An 18,673-nucleotide genomic window follows, 5' to 3' on the forward strand; every position below is an offset into this window, starting at 1 on the left:
AGGTAATTGTAGGTGTATTTTTTATAATCAAAAGTTTGAAAGTTAGGGATTAGAGATAGGACTGAGAGTTGGGAAAAAGTGACACTAGTGGTGATAGATGGAAGTACAAGCAAAGACTTCAAATCTTTGGAAAATGGATGAAGTAACTAAGGACATTAACACTTCAGTCTATTAAAACAACAGTGAGAAGCAATTTAACTCTTTCAACATTGATAGTTATTAAAGCCATAAATATATCGCATTTGATTATAAGGGAACCAATAGCTCCAGCACCAATTTTAGGGGAAAAAATACTTATTAGGATTAGGATGGGGACGTTCCTCCCACATGGAGAGATAATTATGGAGAAGAAGTATACTTATCTAGGGCAAGCATTAGAATTTGTTCCGGTTAAGAATTATTGGTTAAAAGACTATGTAATTCATAAAGTAACGCTTATAATGGAAGAGTTGAGGTCTGTTGTAGCCTCCACAGTCATTGAGGGAGTTCAGGAGGAGTAGATTACAGTAGTCACTCCAACAGTAGATAATACACAGAGGATAACGGGAACTTTCGCACTAGAAGTAATTAAGGTTGATACATCAGCTAAATCAACTACTTTAATGGTAACTTTGGAAGGGATTAATGATACGATGGCAATAGCAAATGTAGGAAGTATGACACCGACAACAACTTTTCTGAAATTAAAGGGGTAGCAAGAAGGACTTAAAATAGGAGAGCAGATAGTGGTAGAGACAATATAGATTCATCTGAAATAGTGAAGGAAACTATCATGGAAGTACAGGATGAGGTCTTTGATTTTAATGACAGACAAGGAGAGGTATCTGATCAGTACCGCTCGTTAGGGAAGAGAGAAACTATATGCATGTGGTTTGATTCTTCTGTTGTGAAAGTTAGAGATAGATGGCAGGTAGGAATCTTTGGTTCCAGCGGTTAACTCATTCTGTAATATCAGTGAGGAATCTTGAGGGTCCATGTCTGTTGAGAATTCCAGTCAAACATGTTAGAGACGGTCGCTCGACCTCTATCAAGTATGTGTCAATCTTATGCGTTGTCATGACTGTGGTATCAGCAACAGTCAGTAACAGATAAAATAATGTCGTTGTCAAAACATTTGTTTAAGCCTAGGTTTAGGTGTTATTGGGTTAAGTGAATTAACTTGTGTGAATTTGTTGGATGGTAAAGAAAAATCAGGTAACAGCGTAACTGAAGTATTGGAGGTGAAACCAGTGAGGGCTAAAAGTTGTTTGTTCTAATAAAACATATGATATAAGGGGTATGTTTGTGGGAATATCAGATTGTGATGTTATATGATAACTTTGGGTATGCATGACCTTAAGGGTAGTAATGACAAATATAATGTAACTTTTTATGTTCCAGTTAGTAAGAAGAGCAGGACTTTGATGGTTAAAAGATTAGCTTTTGCCTGACAATGTGACTATGGGGAATTTTAGAGATATTTGGAGGGTTTGTGGTGATAAAGCATATATATTCTTACCCTATGGATAGACAGGATGTTGTTACATGTCAACGTTGAAGCTTCCATATGAGGTTTCTACCATTATAAGAGGGGTAGCACCGGACACAGAAATCTGAATCTAGGGTTAAAAGGGTGACATGGAGACATGTTATTGTCTTCAAGCCTATCATTGAAGGATAAATCTAAGGGAGAAGGGGGGACTTTTTCCATGGTATGGTGTAACATTTGGGAAGATCATATTGATAATATTAGGTATACTTTGAGTCCAGATAGTTCCGATAATATCACGAGTGTTATAGATGCGTTGAAGAATATAAGGGATGCGTTTGGGAGATCTGAGAAGACTTGGTTGCAAGATCAGGTAGGCCAGTAGGGGCAGTGATGGGTTACATTTAATGGCAGCTTTGATAGCACTGTGTGTGATGTTTGTAATTTGTTACTGACCTTTGAGAAAGCTATGATATTGAGATAGGTTGGAGAGTGATGCCTGGAGACAACACTCAGATGCCGGTGTTGACTGTTCCTGATCTGGATGAAGATGGACAAGTGGAACTGAATGGATAAATATCATTTTTGATTATTTGATCATTTTTCCAAAAAAATTTTTTTTTTCAATATTAGGGTGATTTTGGTATGATTTTATGAATCAAAGGGGGGAAATGGGTTAATGTGATTCATACATCATTTATATATCATTTCTATATTCTTAGTTGATATTGATGTTTAATTTGAAAGTGTTGTTTTGCAAAAGATACTGTTTGGTTTTTGCTTTTCTTCCAGAAGCATTTGGGGAACATATGGAGATTGAAATACTCAAACAACGACAATATGAAGGGACAATATGACTGGAGGAGATGAAACAAGGAGGGTGTGGCCGATTCCATCATCAACAAATCCATTGGAAGTCGAGACTACGGGGAGATGAAGTGTAGTGGACTACATTCCAGTGTCTGCAATGAAATATAGACATATTTGATGTATAATACATAATTGTGTCATATTCTTAGGTATTAAGTTTTGTAGAGTGATGTTTGATGTTATTGGATACATGTGAGGAACTTAGATGTTTTTGTTTATTTCGTGAATACTTAGGGAGAGGGAGTCTAGGCAGGGAGAGGTTCACTGTAGGGTCCAATGGGTTGACCAGCCTTACAGTGGATATTTTTTGGATAGGATTTTGTTTGCAGGGGCTTACATGTGTATTTAATTGCATCATAGTTTCAAATGCATTTACATGGTTTATGAGTTTATTTGGAGTATCTAGGTGGTTGCCTGGGGCAGAGGGACCGTGAGAGAATTTTACTGTCTTGATTGATGGATGGATATCTGAAAAGATGGCTGCCGGACAGTTTTTCGCTCTTACACTCCATAGAGATTTGTTCATATTTCATAGTAATGTATTCACACTTCATAAACAGTTATTTCATAGAAAGGTATTTACACTCTAGAGAAGAATGTTTTTGGTTTAATGTTAAAGATACTCAATAAGATAAATTGTTACTTGTCATAATCCTATTCTGTTTGTTTTCGAGACTGTTCGTCTCGAAGGGGGGATATGTCGTGTATTGAGATTATGACGTTGTTAAATGTTTTTAAGTGGAACTGAAAGAATGTTGATTTTAGTATCAAGAGGGAATGTTTTAGTGTAACGTCACATACAACAGACAGGAAGTGTGTTGTAGACAGGGGAGACTGGTGATTGGCCAGAAGAGGGAGCCCATCTTTTTGCATTGTTTATAAGTAGGGGCTAAACGAGAGAGAGACAGAGCGGCCATTCTGAGGCGTCGCTCTCCGGATGTCATGTCATCTGTCACTTATGCTGAAAGCTTGTGATCTGAATAAACCTTATGATCAAAGTTCAGTATGAGCGGACTCCTTTGTTTATCAGCAATAATTGCCACCATTCACCCGATACGACACCCTCTTATTGTTTCATTCGCAAACCCCTGCAAAGTATAGGTAATATTATCAATATGATCTGCCAAAAATGTTACACCATACCATGGAAAAAGTCAGAGTCCCCACTTCTCTCCTAGACTTATCCTCCAATGGTAGGCTTCAAGACTATGAAATGTCGCCATGTCTCTTTTCACCCTATTTTCAACCCTAGCTTCAGATTTCTGTGTCCGGTGCTACCCCTCTTTTAATGGTAAAAGCCTCATATGGAAGCTTCAACGTTGACATGTAACAACATCCTGTCCATCCATAGGGTAAGAATATATATGCTTTATCACCACAAACCCACCAAATATCTCTAAAATTCCCAATAGTCACATTGCCAGGCAAAAGCTGATCTTTCACCATCAAAGTCCTGCTCTTCTTACTAACTGGTACATAAAAAGTTATATTATATTCATCATATAATCATCACAATCTGATATTCCCATGAACATACCCTTTCCATCATATGTTTTATTAGAACAAAAACAACTTTTAGCCCTCACTGCCTTCACCTCCAATGCTTCAGGGTTCGCTGTTACCTGATTTTCCTTACCGTCTAACAAATTCACATAGGGTAATTCATTTAACCAAGAACACCTAAACCTAGGCCTAAACAAATGTTTTGACAACGACATTACTTTATCTGTTAATGCTTGTTGCTGATACAACAGCCATGACAAAGCATAAGATTGACACATACTTGATAGAGGTTGAGCAACCGTCTCTAAAATGGAACCCCACGTCTCTGGTGCTGGAATTCTCAACAGACATGGACCCTCAAGATTCCTCACTGATCTTACAGAATGAGTTAACTGCTGGAACCAAAGATTTCTACCTGCCCATTCATCTTCAAAACAGAAGAATCAAATCCATATGCTTTCCATTTAGTTTCTCTTTTCCCTAACGAGCGGTATTGATCAGATGTATCTTCTGATGTTATGTTGAACTCAAAGAACTCATCCTGTACCTCCATGATATTATCTTGCACTATTTCAGATGAATCTATATTGTTCTCTATCACTATCTGCTGAGTCATTCCTGCTACATCCTTTAATTTCAGAAAAGTTGTTGTCGGTGTCGGTGTCATACTTCCTACATTTGTTATTGCCGTCGTACCATTAATTCCTTCCAAAGTTACCATTAAAGTATTTGATTTAGTTGATGAATTAACACCCTTAATTACTTCTAGTGGGAAAGTTACCGATATCCTCTGTGTATTATTTACTGTTGGAGTGGCTACTGTAATATACTTCTCCTGAACTCCTTTGGTGACTGTGGAGGCTACAACAGACCTCAACTCTTCCATTATAAGCGTCACTTTACGAATTACATAGCCTTTTAACCAATAATTCTTAACCGGAACAAATTTTAATGCTTGCACTAGATAAGTACACATATATTCTCCCTGATCTTTCTCTGTAACATTACGCAAAATAAGTGAACAATCACTCATAACCCTCTTCCCCTTCATATCGTTGTACAAAATATACTTCCTTTGACTAGGGGGCACCGCTTCTACATCTGGTCCTGATAACAATACTTCTTCTCCATAATTATCTCTCCATGTGGGAGGAACGTCCCCTCCCCCACTCCATCTCTCACAGCTACAAGGAAGATGAGCTGTCTCACCCCTCCTAACTTTAATAACAGTCTTTTCTTCTAAAATTGGTGCTGGAGCTATTGGTTCCCTTGTAATCAAATGCGATATATTTATGGCTTTAATAACTATCAATGTTGAAAGAGTTAAATTGCTTTTCACTGTTGTTATAATAGACTGAAGTGTTGATGTCATTGTTGTTACTTCATCCCTAGTTTTCGTAACGTTTTGGTCTGACTTTTCTCCTAACTGGTCTAGGCCTACTTTGTCTAACTGAATCACTAGCTTCTCCTGTAACAGAGTTGCCCTTGGTGGTCTCTGCTGCTTCACATTCCACTGAAATATTCCCTGTTGCTTCTGGGACGTATTGAAAATCAATTTCCCCAAATCCCCTTTCCTTTCCATCCATTGCATAGTCATCTCTGGCATCATCAGAAGTGTAACCATTATCAACGTTATCCCCAACATTGACAATCTCTCCCTCTCCCTGTTCCCCCCTATCCCCATCCTCTCTCTCTGTGCGTGGCACCTCTTCTCTTGGCGCTTTAACACAATGTGACAAATGATACCACGTAGGAGACCCCTTAACCTGGACAGCTGTTCCAGTACTACGAACCACTTCAAATGGTCCTTCACGACGTTCGTTATACCACTTCCTTCTGAATACCTTTACGAATACTTTGTCCCCCGGTTGTACTGTATTCCTCTTATCCTCCTCAAGCTCCTCCTGCACCTCTTCTTGTCTTTGCCTGTCAGAAACATATGTGGACAACTTTTTATGAAAATTGGCCATATATGTAACGTACGCTCTCATTTCATCTTCCAACAGAGCCAAGCTTGGACCCTTTCCGCTTGTTCGCAAACAAGGCGTAGGCATCCTTCTTCCTGTTACCAACTCATGGGGTGTCATACGTAGATCACGTAACTCACTTGAGCGACACACCATTAGTGCTAAAGGAAGCGCCGCTATCCAGTTTAGACCTGTATGTTGACAAATCTTCACAATGCGATTTTTCAAGACACCGTTCATTCTTTCACACATCCCTTGACTTTGTGGGTGATAAACTGCTCCAAGACGTTGCTTAATTCCCAATTTTTGCAACATCAATTTAACTGATTTATCCACAAATTCCCTTCCATTGTCTGAGGATATTCGATCGGGTAATCCCCACCTGCTTATGACTTCTTTACACAAGAACTTGGCAACCGACTGAGCATCCTTACGCTTGGTTGGACAAGCTTCCGTCCATCGTGAAAATCTATCTACAACCACCAACATGTATCTTTTCCCATCAACTGGTTTTATCATATCAACAAAGTCAATAACCAACTCACGCATAGGACCCCTTGGTGTAGGAATGTAACCCGGATGAACAGTTACCCCTCTTCGAACATTATTTTTAAGACAGATAGTGCACCTTCCTATCATATAATCAATTTGTTCAAACAAATATGGAGCCCAAAAACCATATTCCTTTGTGATCTTTCTGTTAACCTCCCCCCTCGCAACATGAGCTAACCCATGTGCTTCCTGAATCATCAGACCTAAGAGGTCTAGAGGCGCTACTATCAACCCCTCATGGTTTCTCCACAGACCAGTAGCATCTTTGACCGCTCCTCGGTCTAGCCATAGCTGTTTGTCGATCATAGAAGCAGCTTCTTGCATCAAAATTACATCCTGAAGCGTAATTTTGTCTTCCAAGTCCACTCCATGAGTGACCAGAAAAACTTTTCCCAATTTATCCGCTCCTGCGACGGCTTTTGCAGCTTCATCAGCAGCTTTGTTCCCTTGTGTCACTCTTGACATATCTGTTTTGTGAGCTGCACACTTAGCTATCACTATCTCTTTAGGCTTCATCATAGCATGCAACAGTTTCATTATTTGCGCATGATGTTGTATCGGAGAACCATCCGTTTTCTTAAACCCTCGACCTTTCCATACTGCCCCAAACAAATGACATACACTATGTGCATATGCTGAATCAGTGTATATCGTTACTCGCTTTCCTTCTGCTAACAAACATGCTTCTGTTAGCCCCACAAGTTCAGCAAGTTGTGCAGACGCAGGCTGTGGTATTACTTCAGCCTTTTCCACAACAAATCCAGTTCCTCTGCCTTTAACTACTGCATAACCAGCACATAATTTCTCTCCCACCCGATAACAAGACCCATCAGTCCAATACTCCAGGTCTGCCTCACGTAATGGAAAGGCTTGTAAATCTGATCTAAGCCTCGAATATCTATCTGCTTCTTGGACACAATCATGTGGCTCACCATCCTCTGAAGTTGGTAAACTCTCGGCTGGATTTACTGTATCACACCTCACTAGGGTGACATCTTCCTGCTCTAAGAGCCTATGATAGTCTCTGAGCCTAGGCATAGTCAATGTATATTTCCCATAGTTCAGAAGATTTCTGAGACTATGATGGGTAAGAATTGTTACTGGGTAGCCCATTGTAACCGATGATGCTTTGTCATACATTGAATATACTCCCACCATTGCTCTGTAGCACAGTGGTAACCCTAGTTCTACCTCTGAATAAGCAGTAGAGTAGTAGGAAATAGGCTGAGGATTCGTCCCCGTGCCTGTCGGTTGACAAAGAACCGCACACGCATATCTACCTCCAGTAGAAGTAGACACATATAGCAAAAAGTTATTTGAGTAATCTGGTAGTGTAAGTGCAGGTGCCTCCTGCAACCTCTGTTTGATCGTTTCAAATGCCACATGGCCTTCCTGTGTCCAGGAAAGATTGCTATGGAGTTGACCACTCTCAGTACCCCTAACCATAGCTCTCAAAGGTGCCATCAAACTAGTATAACCCTCCACCCAAGCTGAGGAATAACCAGCAATACCCAGAAATGTCATCATCTCTCTGACCGTTCTAGGCTTTGGAGCCTTACGAATAGTTTCCACTTGCCTGTCCGAAATGTTTCTGTGGCCATGCGTTATGTTTTGACCTAAATACACAACCTTCTCCTGGCAATATTGCAGCTTTTTCTGTGAAACCTTATGCCCCTTTTCTGCCAATACCTGTAGCAATTTAATTGAGTCTCTATGACATGTTTCCTTATTTTGTGAGCAAACCATTATATCATCCACGTACTGAATGACAGTGCTCTGCAATATCTGATCTATCCCTACCAAATCCTCCTTCAGTACTTTATTGAAGATATGAGGAGAATGCCGGTACCCCTGTGGCATTCTACTGTACTCATAGAATTGTCCCTTATATGTGAACCCAAATAAATTCTGACTCTCTACACTAAGTGGAACACTACAAAATGCTCCACATAAGTCTAGCACTGTAAAATGTGTCGCATCAGGAGGAACTTGGGCTAACAAGGTATGAGGGTCTGGCACTTCTGCTGGAAAGTCAGTCACTACCTCATTTACTGCTCTCAAATCATGAACTACACGATAAGTTCCATCTGGTTTTTCCACAGGCCACAAAGGCGTGTTACTCCGAGGGTTTTTTGTTGTCCTTAAAACACCTGCTTTCGAAAGTCCTTCAATTTGTGGTTCAATCCCTTGGATTGCTTCATCTTTCAATGGATACTGATTTTTCCATGGAGGTCTGGCTCCTGGTCGAAGTTCAACTTTCACAGGTTGGGCTGATTTCACAAGTCCAATATCGGTACTGTGTTGAGACCACAACCCTTCTGGAACTTGTTGCAACATCTCCTCTTTCATAGAGTCTGAATCCATCTTCATATTGCAAATAGATTCATGTGTCATTCCTACCGCCTGTGGCTCTCCTTGTCCTTGAGCCGAAATCATTATTTTAAGAAATCGTTGATCTTCACTTCTCCAGATCGCCAAATTCTCTTTCATTGGTCTGAAAATAAGTTTCTCTGCTTCTGTCATCATTTCTCCTATTTGCTTCTGCTCATAGCCTTCCGAAACCAACAAGGTAACATGTGGCACACTCTTCTCAATCTCAAATTCTTTATTCAGATAGTCGTCTGTGTTTATCTTCATAGCTGATCCTTGTGGTCCTAAAATAATGCAACTTGAGCTAAGTTGAACATTCTTCGGTTGATGACTCAACCATTCCTCTGAGTGTGGTTGGGCAGCCTTCTTGAAATACCTGAGCGTACAATGGAATGGATATTCCGGAAGCCTCGCATCCGGCATATTTGCAACAATAAATCTCTCCCATATCTTAGCCTGCTTCATAAAATCTTCACTGAGATTTCCAATCCAGAATACTGAAGACGAATCCATCTCTGTCATCATCAACACTTGGTAAACCTTTTCCTTTGGCATTTCTACCAGACAGCCGTCTGGTGTACATCTTATTGTACAGTTCAACTTACACAATGCATCTCTTCCCAATAATGCAACAGGTGTATGTTCTGATACCAATATGGGTATTGTAATTTTCTGATCTTTATAGCAGAGCTCAATTGGTTCCGTAAGAGGAATCAGCTGTTTTACTCCCTCAAATCCGATTGTCCTAATGAGTTGGTTGGACATAGGGAGATGTGTAGCATCTTCAGGCCGAACACAGGTGAACGCAGCTCCGCTATCCGCCATCACTTCCAATGGTCGGTTGTTTATTTTCACCTCAATTGTTGGATCTTTTTCCGGTCCTGATGCTAACAGCTGACACCCCCCTTTCGGATCTTCTAGGCACCTCTAGAATCCTTGCTCCGGACCCCTGTAGGGGTTCACCGGTCCTCCAGATGATCTTGACTGGCCCCTGTATCTTCCTCTGAAATTCCCTCTGATGTTTCCTCCTGACCAATTGCACTCACGGGCATAGTGACCAACCTGTCCACAATTATAACACACATCTGGAGACTGCGGGAAGTATGGCTTAAATCTTCCTCCCCTTTCTAATCCTTCTCGTCCTCTTCCTCTCCAATTCTGTGTCTGTCCAGAAATTGGCTGTGGATATGAAACAACTGGTACCCCCATTGGTGGCTGGTACAATTGCGGTTGGACCTGGTCTGGTTGAAGCTGCGGCAGTGATTGTTGATTTGGTGCACACTGATTCTGCATAACCAAAGCTTGTTTCTTCTCCTTCTTATTGTCCCCAAGTTGTATTTGATTGAGTTTTCTGAGAGTTTCTTCGTCCTGTTCTTTCTGGTTGTGTTCCTTTTTCCTGTACAGATCCACTTGATGAGCTATATGATCTGTATAGACACCTTTTGTCATGCTTCCAAGTCCAACCACTTCTGCCAGTTTGCTCCTTACTGGTGAGGGCAGTCCCATTTGCAGTTTAGCTCTCAAAATTGACTGCTCAATTTGACTCACATCTGGATCATTTCCAGTAATATTTCTCCACACTTGATGAACTCTTGACACATAGGCTCTCGGATTTTCTTGTTGTCCTAGTGGGTCAATCAGAATATTATCAGGATGCACATTTGTTGGAAATGTATCTTTCAATGCTCTCCACAGACGATTCCTACTTGCAGCCAACAATTCAGGATCGTTCACTGCAGTCCCTACATATCTAATGAGTCCAGCTCTCTGAAAGACTTCTTCCATATCTGGAATCCCAATGAGATTAGCCAAAAGTCTCTTAACGTCTCCTATGGCTGACTGTGTTCCCACCGTAATTTCTTCCAATTTCGAAATCCAAGGATAGGCCCCATCTTGAAGAATAGGCAGCTTCTCAAGTATATTTGACATATCGGTATTTTGCAACGGCTTATATTCTAAGTTTTGACCTCGAATGATAACTGGTATCATTTTACTCGTGGCCTCTTCCTTGGCCTTAATGCATATTTTCCCTCAACTTCTTTGGATTATTTTTTCCGCAGTTTCTCCCTCTGTATCTTCAGCGTCTTGAGTTGTTCCTCTAGCTCTCTTACCTCTTCTAAAGTCCTCGCTTTATCCAGGTCTGATAAGCATCGGTCTATATCTCCTTCTATTCCTTCTGTGCCAGTCCTTGTAGGATAAACTCATTTTGAATACACAGCACCTTTAGTCTCCTCTTTATCGCTGTCTTCATCTTTGCTTTCATCAGAACTAGAATATATTGTATCCTTCTTCTTCAAACCTTCCTCACCCCTTCTCTCCGTTCTGGCCAACCTCCGTTTGATCACAGGATCATATCCACCCATGATCTCCTCTGAATCACTCTGATCATCATCGTCCTCATCCAGTTTCATCCTACTTAACCTCATTCCACCCTTAGTTTCCAGACATCTCGTTTTCTTTTTACTTTTGGAGTTTGGATGCATTTTTATGGTCGTTTCTGCTTGTCCTCTCTCTATTATTCGTTCATCTTCATCTCTGATGCAATAATCACCCTGCTGGAGGATCACTGGAAGCTGAGGATAAACATCCCTAAGCTCTACTTCCTTCTCATAAGGTGGGGGTCTTTTCGCTGAATCCGTATGTGAGAAAGGTATACTGACTTCTGCCCTTAGTTTTTCTGTCGACTTCTCTTCCTTTAGCATTTTCTCTATACCTTTGTTTCTCTTATCGTTGGTATCTTTCCTCAGTTTTCGTCCTTCATCTTCAAACAGCTTAAGAACACCCAGCTCCCTTTGTCTCTTCTCTTTACGTCGTTCCCTTTTTTTCCCCTTCTTTTGATCTGCCTTGTAAATTGACAGAAGCACTTTCATGATGTTGATGACGTCAGGGTTCAGAGTCCCTTCCACTGGCCATGGTTGTTCAATGTCAGGCCAACGTTTGTTCCATTTGCCGGATAACCTCGCAATACCCTTAACTAAAGGATTACTATTTTCAACTATATCAACCGGTGTAATGACTTTCATAGCCTTGCTGTCCTTTCTCCCCATTGTAACTACTCTTTTATATTCCTTTATTGTGAATTATTTTATTTTAGACTATATAGCCTATGGCTTCCCCCCTTTAATTATTAATATAACCTTTTTTTTTTTTTTTATCAATCAACAAAAATATGAATATTAAAAAAATTCAATACAAAATTTTATTCAAAAAATATTTTTAATTAAAATAAAAAATCAATTAAAAAAATCAATTAAAAATTATGAATAATTAAAAACAAATTTTTTATTTCTATATCCTATCTTACCAATTTATCAATTAGAGGCTATCTTACCACAACCCATCAGGAAAGTAAATGCAAGTAGTCAACTTCAGACTACAATACCCATAAACCCCCTTGCTCTATAAGCACCTAATTATCTTAATTTCACAGAATAATGTCAGTACTTGATTTCCACACAACCCTAATCAACCCAAGTGATGCACAGAGACTCTAAAATGCAAATTTTATTCAAATGATCAGTCTGTTGCCAAGCGTCTGCGAAATTGTCATAACATCAAATATCCTGTAGGGGAAGATTTTGTAAACTAGCCTGATATCTGACTCGATCCTCTGCCGCGTCACACCTTGTCACGTCAGCCCCTCCTCTCTTTCTCCTCTGACACTCCTCTCGTCCTATCGCCTCTCATATGACAAGGGAACAAAAAGGGACAGACAAGCATTTAAAGTTTATACACTCACTGAGTTATCCACATTCAATATTCCCCCACTCATATTCGCTCTAAGACTTAACTCAGGACTAAATAGCTCAATAACATTTTTATTTATTTTAATCCGTCATTTTATTTTATTTATTATAATCCGTCAACATATATCTAATTTATAAATTCACTACATCTCAACAAATAGTTTCATTTTCAAACAACAGCCGCTTTAACAACTAGACGATTCGTGTCCAAATCTCCTCTTTTCCTGTGTCTGTTTCTCTGTCTCCCCCTGCAGGACAGTCTAACAGAAATATGACAAATTTACCCACAATCCCCCGTGTTGTAGTTTTAGTAAACAACGTGTTGTAGTCTAGTGCCGTAAAACAAACGTCTCATAATCTCGTGCCGTAAACTCCCCCGTTTTGTAGTGTAGTGTCGTAAAATTAAACGCATGCGCAATACATTCAATGATACGATTTCCAGACAATAGAACGTTATCATTTTACCCCAGCCCCTCTCTTTTACCCTTTATAGTCAAACAATAACACTTAACAGAGCTCACAATCGCATAGAACCTGAATTCTACACACACAAACATAATTTAAGAGGCTTTATTCCATCGCAATGGCCCTCTAAGGTCACACGTTAGCATGTAGCACGCAACACAATTAGCATTAGCATTTAGCATTAGCATTTAACATTAGCCTTTATGTACAATGTGGCATGAAACACAACCAGCATTTAGCATTAGCATTAGCATTAGCATTTATCATGTGGCGTGCAACATGTAACAATAACCTGCATTGTGCCTAACTTATTTTTCCTTTACCGCTAACTTTATGCTGCCGTGAGTTCATGGATATCCTATGAGAGGTTACATCAAACAAAATGCTTCGTCAACCACCCGCTGAGCGGTAACATGCAATTGAATATATTCCAAAAACCCGTGTTCCCAGAACACACCTAATCACACCGAATGCGTTATTAGGATTTATGGCCCACCCTATGGTGGCCTCATTTCGAGGTCTTTTCAGATTCACAATGCCCTAATTGTACGTATATCTGCCTTTATTCACTACCATCAATTGCTGTACAATTTTAGAATAATTATGACAGACCCTTAGTCGACCGCAATAACACCCCATCAGCACAAACCCAAGTAATTTACATGGTACACCTTCACCCGCGCACAACCATAAGCTAGCCAAACAACTAACGCCCAATAATTTGTGAGGAATCTCACCTTATAGCTGGCTTGAGCGGTAGTCACCTCGCTGCTCATGAATGAAACAAAGGGAAGATGCAGGCCAATCTCAGCGGAGCCTCCATTTGTCGTCTATCGCGTCGATGCTGGCAATTATTGCTGTCAAACAAAGGAGTCCGCTTATACTGAACTTTGATCACAAGGTTTATTCATATCACAAGTTTTCAGCATAAGTTTACAGACCTGCAGTGTCTGGAGAAACAGTGTCCCAAAATAATCTGTCTGTTTCTAACCCCCTCTTCCTCCAGCATATACTTATAAACAATGCAAAAATATGGGTTGCTCCCTTTGCTGTCCAATCACCTGTCTCCCCTGGGGCGTCACCCTACAAATGGCTACTTTTGAACTAACATAAACCTCTTTTCAGTTCTACATGAAAAACATTAACAAAGACATAATCCTAATACACTTCACTACGGTTTGCAACTGCACATGGGGACAAAGATTGTACTTGTTGGAGAAATGTCCTCTGGTTTGATGAAACAAAAATAGAACTGTTTGGCCATAATGACCATCGTTATGTTTGGAGGAAAAAGGGGGTTGATTGCAAGCCGAAGAACACCATCCCAACCGTGAAGCACGGGGGTGGCAGCATCATGCTGTGGGGGTGTTTTGCTGCAGGAGGGACTGGTGCACTTCACAAAATAGATGGCATCATGAGGAAGGAAAATGATGTGGATATATTGAAGCAACATCTCAAGACATCAGTCAGGAAGTTAAAGCTTGGTCGCAAATGGGTCTTCCAAATGGACAGTGACCCCAAGCATACTTCTAAAGTTGTGGCAAAATGACTTAAGGACAACAAAGTCAAGGTATTGGAGTGGCCATCACAAAGCCCTGACCACAATCCTATAGAAAATTTGTGGGCAGAACTGAAAAAGTATGTGCGAGCAAGGAGGCCTACAAACCTGACTCAGTTACACCAGCTCTGTCAGGAGGAATGGGCCAAAATTGTGGAAGGCTACCCGAAACGTTTGACCCAAGTTAAACAATTTAATGGCAATGCTACCAAATACTAATTGAGTGTATGTAAACTTCTGACCCACTGGGAATGTGATGAAAGAAATAAAAGCTGAAATAAATCATTCTCTCTACTATTATTCTGACATTTCACATTCTTAAAATAAAGTGGTGATCTTAACTGACCTAAAACAGGGAATTTTTACTAGGATTAAATGTCAGGAATTGTGAAAAACTTAGTTTAAATGTATATGGCTAAGGTGTATGTCAACTTCCGACTTCAACTGTATTTCACTGTGACCTGCTGCTAATGACTATCAGGCAGTGAGCAGGCTGTTGCTGAGTGCGCGGTGAGGACGGCCGGAGGGGTGTGTGTGTGTTGAGAGTACTGAGCTTTTGTTGCACACATATCTAGATGATGCTGCATACTATTTTGCGCAATGCAGATACTGACTGCGTCATTGCGCAAAATAGTATGCAGCATCATCTAGATATGTGTGCAACAAAAGTTCAACATTCACCTTCTGCTACCATTTCTGTCAACCCGTTTACGCATACAGTTTGATGCATACGTTCGATAAATCCAACATATGCACCACACAGAATGCACTGCAACTGCCTCTGCAACGCAATGCTGCAAGGAAAATGCATCGTTCCATTGGAAATGAATGTACTTCTGGTGTACCAAAACGCAATGTTGCAGTTGGTGTGCTCGAAGTCCACCATTGGCTGAGTCACGTGAGTGAGAGGAGACAGAGCAGCAGGCGCGCACGTCGTGACAACCTTTTACTAGTTGTAGGTAGGCTATTTAACTTGTCATTATGGCTGTTTTTTCCAAACCTTTTTCCATAAAACATATTAACACACTAGAACTAAATGAGAATCAAGAAATAATGGCGACAAAGCACTGGGAAACGAGCGCATTTGATAATTTTCTTGGAGGTGGTTAAACGCCATTCTAATTGCGACTTTGCTTATGGAAAACGGTATCATGCAAACAGTGTTGCCAACTCCTCAGTAAGGAAAGTAGCTATTGGCTGTCCTAGAAGTCGCTGAATGATGTCATCGCCTAATTTGCATAATTGGCCATGTGCATGTAATTGTGATGGAAGTTGTAGGAGAGAGGAATAACTGGAGTTATACCCACCCCCACCCCCACGGCATCACCTGCTGCTCGTTGAGAAGAGTAAGAACGATACGTGCTTTCACGTCAGAGTCTCCAAAAGTCTGCAATAACACCAGAAAAAGTCGCTAGATTTGTCGCTAGTCGCTTTTTTGAAAATGTGTCGCTAGAGGGGTCTGAATACTCGCTAAATATAGCAACAAAGTCGCTAAGTTGGCAACACTGCATGCAAAGTGTTTTACGCATGCTCAGTTCTTTGGTCTGGAAATGGAAAGTTATGGAACGCCCTCGCGTGCTTATGTTATGGGGGAAAGTCCACAATGGAACTGACATTAAATGTGGAGAATGATATATTTGCATCTGTTGGCCATCAAGTAGCCTGTTAATTGATATGCCATTGTAGGCTACTGTTGGTTACCATTTGATACAATAAGAATGTTGAAATTACTAGGCCTATATCACTGGAGTGATTGCAAATCAATTTGTGCCACTTGTGTAGCCTACCTGGAGCTGGCAGTGTAACTTCAGTGTATTGTTGTTGTAGCCTTGTGTTATTATGCAATTATTAATGGCCATGTTTAGTTAAATAAATGGGAAGTTATCAAAGCTCTATCGCAATTGCCGATGTTGTTAGAATGCATTAGATTGACGGTAACAGTCAGATTAGGCAACAGGTTAAAAAAATAATAATAATACACAATGGCTGTTTTTGACAAGCATATTCAGTTCATATACTTATTCATATCTAATTCAGTGATTGAAATTACGACCCCATCCTCAGTAGCCTATTCCAGCAGGCTATTGGGAAACACAAGCACTTCTTACCTCGAAATCGCCAAGCTATTCATGTTGAATAAATTAGTCTGTTAATTTGAACTAAACAAGCTGCTAAATCGTAGTTTACATCTTGCCTACACCTTGCCTAGGCTACTGTAGTCTATCTGAAATAAGATGTAGGCCTATCAGGGGCTATAGGCTACCTTCATCTATCTAAGCAAACCATGGCAAAGTTGAATTACAATCATAAACCCAGATTTTAGTCTGTAGCCTACACATATTGAAATTACAAGTCAATCTCGGAAATGGGCCATTTATACCTGTTTATGGTCTTAACATCTGGCACATAATAATGGCACAATTGCCAGAAAATAGCCTAACATTCGTTTTTTAAAGTTCTTCCAAGTCTTGCCTTTCAGATTTATCTATAGTTATGCACATGCGCAAAAGGGATTTAATGACTGTTATAAACTGGGTTCTAGCCCTGAATGCTGATTGGCTGAAAGCTGTGGTATATCAGAACTTATACCAAGGGTATGACAAAAACACTTTTCTTTACTGTTCTAATTACATTAGTAACCAGTTTATAATAGCAATAAGGCACCCCAGGGTTTTGTGGTATATGGCCAATATACCACGGCTAACAGCTGTATCCAGGCACTCTGCGTTGTGTCATGCTTAAGCACAGCCCTTAGCCATGGTATATTGGCCATATACCATACCCCCTCGTGCCTTTTTGCTTAATCATAGCAGTCAAACAAGTTAAATCAACATCCATTGATGGAAAATGATCTGGCGAGTTTAATAATAATAATCAAATCAAATCAATTTTTATTTGCCACATGCGCCGAATACAACAGGTGTAGATATTACAGTGAAATGCTTACTTACAAGCCCTTAACCAACAATGCAGTTAAGAAAAAATAAAAATAGCAAATAATTAAAGAGCATCAGTAAAATAAAGTAACAGTAGGGAGGTTATATACAGGGGGTACTGGTACAGAGTCAATGTGCGGGGGCAGCGGTTAGTCGAGGTAATTGAGGTAATATGTACATGTGGGTAGAGTTAAAGTGACTATACATAAATAATAAACAGAGTAGCAGCAGCGTAAAAGAGGGGGTTGGGGTTGGGTGGGGGGGGGGGGGGGGGGGGGCAATGCAAATAGTCTGGGTAGCCATGATTAGCTGTTCAGGAGTCTTATGGCTTGGGGGTAGAAGCTGTTAAGAAGCGTTTTGGACCTAGACTTGGCACTCTGGTACTGCTTGCCGTGCGGTAGCAGAGAGAACAGTCTATGACTAGGGGGGCTGGAGTCTTTGACAATTTTGAGGGCCTTCCTCTGACACCGCCTGGTATAGAGGTCCTGGATGGCAGGAAGCTTGGCCCCAGTGATGTACTGGGCCGTACGCACTACACTCTGTAGTGCCTTGCGGTCGGAGGCCGAGCAGTTGCCATACCAGGCGGTGATGCAACCAGTCAGCATGCTCTCGATGGTGCACCTGTATAACTTTTTGAGGATCTGAGGACCCATGCCAAATCTTTTCAGTCTCCTGAGGGGGAATAGGCTTTGTCATGCCCTCTTCACAACTGTCTTGGTGTGTTTGGACCATGAGAATGGGGGCGTGCTGAGTCCTCTTTTTTTTCCTGTAGTACACAATCATCTCCTTTGTCTTCATCACGTTGAGGGAGAGTTTGTTATCCTGGCACCACACGGCCAGTCTCTGACCTCCTCCCTATAGGCCTACCACTGGCCTACCACTGTTGTGTCGTCGACAAACTTAATGATGGTGTTGGGAGTCGTGCCTGGCCATGCAGTCATGGGTGAACAGGGAGTACAGGAGGGGACTGAGCACCATCTTTATTATTGATTTCTGGAAGCATTGTGTTGCTCAGGGGATCCATGTTGCATTCTGGGTATTCCATCCCAAATTCTGGGTGTGCTGCTGTGCTGTTTTCAGCCACCAGGGGGACATATACTCACAGTCACAGGTATAAAATGTAAAACTATCACACACCCCAATGCAAAATGCAAACTTCAACACTTTGCATCATCAATTAAATCTATTTTTCAAATAGTGTACAAACAAAGTTTCTACAAAAAAACAGTTATGAAATA

The sequence above is a fragment of the Coregonus lavaretus genome, assembly GCF_964263955.1.
Source record: "Coregonus lavaretus genome assembly, chromosome: 12".
Classification (NCBI taxonomy): domain Eukaryota; kingdom Metazoa; phylum Chordata; class Actinopteri; order Salmoniformes; family Salmonidae; genus Coregonus; species Coregonus lavaretus.